Below are 4,757 nucleotides of genomic sequence, written 5' to 3' on the forward strand. Positions count from 1 at the left end.
AAAACAGGCTGGGTATGGTGGTAGCCCATGCCCGTAATCCCAGCACTTTGGGAGGCCAAGGCTGGTGGGTCACCTGAGGTCAGGAGTTTGAGACCGGCCTGGCCAACATGGCAAAAACCCCAGATAGTCGCATGTTACAGATAGTCGCATGCTGGAGGAACGGGCTCCAGGAAGGCGGCGGCATCCGTGCTGGAAATGTAGCAGGAGGGCCCAGGGAGGGAGGCCTGGAAAGCCCTAAAACTACTAAAAAAAAAAAAAACTACTAAAAAAACTACTAAAACTACAAAAAGTAACCAGGCATGGTGGTGCACACCTGTAATCCAGCTGACTCAAGAGTCTGAGGCAGGAGGATCGCTTGAACCCAGGAGGTGGGAGGTTGTAGTGAGCCAAGATCACACCACTGCACTCCAGCTTGGGTGACAGAGCAAGACTCCATCTCAAAAAAAAAAGGAAAAGAAATAGCATATGTGCAAAAGATGGTGGTTAAACTTCTCTGTAAGCTAAATATGAATTAGTAATGAACAAAGACTGAAAAAAAGCTAAATCTATCATTGAATGAGTTAATAAGCTCTGCCACAAATTCATGGTGTGAATGTGGGCAGGCCACTGGGCCCCCGGGACTTGCTTTTCTCATCTCTGCATTCTGATGCTGGGGAAGGAGTTTGAAAAAGCTGCTCCCAGAACTAAGGTGGGAGAGTGCCCCTGCCCACACCTGTTTGTCTCCCTGGTGCTAGGTGGAGTGAGTGTCAAGTGCTAGAAAACCAAGGTGAGCAGAGACCAGACAGCCTGGCTATCATGGAGCACAGTGTTTCAGGGAAGGAGATGTTATGTGGTTACCCACATCTGGCAAGAACCAGGAAGGAGAGGTGCCCAATGCCATGAACGCCTGTAGTAATAATGACTGATCCGAAGGTGATTCAGAAGAGGTGTGGCTTGCGTTGGAAATGTGGGGGAAGTGGCCAGGGTAGTGGGCAGAGGAAACTAGCCAGTGGGCGTGGGAGGTGAGACAGCACTCACAGGACAGGCAGCCTGGGGCAGAGAAAGCAGGGTAGCAAATGCTGCACAAACAGCTCACGCTGCAAGACGGGTTGAAGCTGCCAGCTGTGTCTGCACCCGAGACAACCACCATTAGCAGAGTTATCTTTGAAGAAGAATAGCAACATCCCTGTGCCTCTGTCAGTTTGGTCGAGGGGACTGGAGGCCGTCAAGTCTGCACTGTCGTCTGAATTTGTCACTCATTGGCAGTGTGACTTTGGGCAAGTCATATTCCCTTTCTGGGCCAAACTTTGCTCAGCTATAAAATGTTGCCGTGAGAACTGGAAGGAAGGGACAGTGGAGATGATTGAAGACAGTGGGTCTCAACCATGCTGCAAAGAAGAGTTCCCGGAAGTGCTTCTAAAAATACTGGTGTCCAGCCGCACCCTACCAACTCAATCAAATGACTTTTTTTGCTTTTTGTTGATTTTAGAGAGAGAGTCTTACTGTGCTACCCAGGCTGGAGTGCAGTGGTACAATCATAGCTCACTGGGCGAAAGCTATCCTCCTGCCCCAGCCTCCTGAGTAGCTGGACCTACTGGCATGAGCCACCATGCCCAGCTAATTTTTAATTTTTTTTTTTTTTTTTGTAGTGATAGGGTTTGGTATGTGTTGCCCAGGCTGGTCTTGAACTCCTGGGCTCAAGCAAGCCTCCCATAAGCTACCATGCCCAGTCATATTTCTTTATTCTTCTAACTCCTGTATCTTCTATTACTACCAGGAAATACCTTGAAATGATATCAGAAGATTTTTACTTAGAGGTTTTGAATAGGACAGTGGAAAGAACACAGGCTTGAAAACAAACTTGGAGACAAGTCTCAGCTTCTCTACTAACTGCACTGGTCATGAGCTTCATGAATGAGATGGGGACAATGAGGCTTTCCCTGCAGAGCTGCTCTCAGGCTTCACTGAGATGACGGACATGTCATCCGGTTCCTGGAACGCGGAAGGCTAAGTGATGAAGTTAAATGTTCGCATGGGGAAGGGCTAATGCCATTTATATTGAGGCCTTTCTTTCCTTTGGGCTTATAAAGTGCCCCCAAATGAAATATGGACCAAGAACAGTAAAGGAAAATGTGCAGATAAAGAAGTGTGAAGTTATTAAACATGTTCGACATCACTGTTAATTAAACTGAAATGGAAACAGTGATTGGCTGAACACTGTTGTTCAGACCTTGCTAGGGAGAAGAAAACCAAATTCCCAAAATGCGCCACTTTTTAGCATCGGAATTTATATGTTATATTCTTTGATCCAGCAATCCCATTTCTGTGGGCAGGAATACAAGTGAGAAAAGATATACGTAAAAGGATGTTTGTTTCACCTTTTTTTTTTTTTTTTTTTTTTTTTTTTTTTTTTGAAACAGAGTTTTGCCCTGTTGCCCAGGCCAGAGTGCAGTGGAGCGACCTCAGCTAGCTGCAATCTCCGCCTCCTGGGTTCGAGCAATTCTCGTGTTGCACTTTTTTTTTAATAGAAAAAAACTGGAAATAACCTGAATGCCTATCAGTAGAGTGCAAGGTTCTTTGAACTGGCAGCACCATAGACCGTACCCTAAGTCAAGCCATGGTGACCCCTGTGACCCACATGTACACCCCAGGATGGCCTCCCAGAATTAGAAAATCTGAAGTAACTGGAAGACCATGAAAAGGGGAAGAATGATCAACACCTGCGGCACCTCAGTAACTTGAGCCATTCTCTATTGTTCCTTATTCCTGCCTCAATTGATAAGGCAATTGGACTTTGTAACTGACCTTGGTCAACCTCGTGACTCCAGGCCTTACGACCCCCCTCCCAGCTTGCAAAAAACCGCCCTAAACTGTAACTTCTGTAATTTTCCACTGCCCCCCCTCAAACCTATGAAACCAACTCTTGTCCCACCGCCCTCCACTGATGCTCTTTTCAGACTCAGCCCTCACACACCCCAGTGAATAAACAGCCATGTTGCTCATACACACCCTGTTGGGGGTCTCTTCATTCAGAGCATGTGTTTAACATAGAGCACAGGTTAAATTATGGTACACCCACATAGTAGAAAAGCGATCACCCTTTAAAAACGTATAGGTCACTTTCTATGTACTGACAGAGAGAGAAATCTCTCCTTTATGGCCACGTGAAGAAGAGCTATGGAACAGCGTTCTCAGTGGCCTCCCCTGCCCTTCTGGGGCCTGGCGGCCTCTGACCAGCCTTGCAGCATCACGGTGCCAGAGGTCCCAGCTGGACTGGAGAGGGGAGTCACTGACATGGGCTCCAGGTTCTCCTGGGCCATCAGGAGGGGCGTGAGAGCTTTGCATGAAGACTGGGAGGCCCCTTGTGACAGAAGATCTCAGAACTCAGGGTCAGGCGCCTGGAGTGGGAATCGGCCACCATGAAGGAAGGCAGGGAGCTGCGCGGGGGAGGAAGGGGGCAGGGTCCAGGCAGGTGGGAACAGACGGGAGTGGGATGGGACGCACAGTCCCCACTTGGGCACCACTCAGGTGACAGCGCGACCAGCACTGGCAGAGCTGCGGGTGGAACTCGGCCCGCCTGGTCCTTAGGGAGGGCCTTGCCGCAGCTGTTCCCTCCTCAGCAGTCGTGTTCTTTCCGTCTGGGGAGGAAGAAGGGGTGAGAGAACTCGCAGGGGTGATCAGGGGTGCCCTGAAAGCAGCTGGTGGTCAGAGGCCTGGGAATCCTGGAGGCCAGGGGACACCGCCAGGAGCACCAGGGCAGCAGGGGATGAAGGAGCTTCACTGTCTACCACTAAAGCTGAAGGTCAAAGTGATGCTGGGAGAGTGAACACTCAAAAAGCTATAATCCCAGTTTTTGAAAGGCAGATGTCGCAGAGGTGGGAAAATGTGAAAACGTGGAGGTAGCCTCAGGTCCAATGCCTCCTGTTCTCTTCCTGCTGAATAAATTGATGCTAGACTTAAAGGTTTCTTTTTAAAAGCATGGGAAGCCAATCTTTTTCTCCCTGGCCAATGCTGATCAGAAACAATGAGAAGGTGTTTATTGGTACCAGAAAGGAGGTGGAGGACGCTTGAACCTTGATCAACCCATCTTTTTAAAATCACAGGGTGAGTTATTAGTCCAGGATAGCCTGTTCTTTTGGACTTCATGAGTTAGTAAAATGCTCTCTGAGACCTGGGGTATTGTCACAGAGTTGTCCACTCCTATTTTGTCAAGAGTGTTTACTGTGAAACCCCATCTCTATTAAAAATACAGAAACATTAGCCAGGCATGGTGGTGTGTGCCTGTAGTCCCAGCTACTCAGGAGGCTGAGGCAGGAGAATCGCTTGAACCCGGCAGGCGGAGGTTGCAGTAAGCCAAGATCATGCCACCTCACTCCAGCCTGTGTGACAGAGCAAGACTCCATCTCAAAAAAAAAAAAAGATAATAATGAAACAAAAATTTAAAAATACACAACAAAGAAGACCATAAACTGAAAAGCAGTCCTTTACATTGAACATATTTAGCCTTAAAAAAAATCCTCTTTATTCACGTATTTTTCTTTCCCTCATTGCAAACTGGGAACAATTCAAGGGACCGGTGCTGCACACCTGTAATCCCAGCACTTTGGGAGGCCTACCCTGGTGGATCACCTGAGGACAGGAGTTGAAGACCAGCCTGGTCAACATGGCAAAAACCCGTCTCTACTAAAAATACAAAAATTATATGAGCATTTGAGGAACTCTGAACTTGTGTTTCAATATCAGATGATATGATTGGAGTGTGTGGTTTGTAGAAAATT

Source organism: Cebus imitator, unplaced genomic scaffold (assembly GCF_001604975.1).
Source record: "Cebus imitator isolate Cc_AM_T3 unplaced genomic scaffold, Cebus_imitator-1.0 Scaffold368, whole genome shotgun sequence".
Taxonomy (NCBI): domain Eukaryota; kingdom Metazoa; phylum Chordata; class Mammalia; order Primates; family Cebidae; genus Cebus; species Cebus imitator.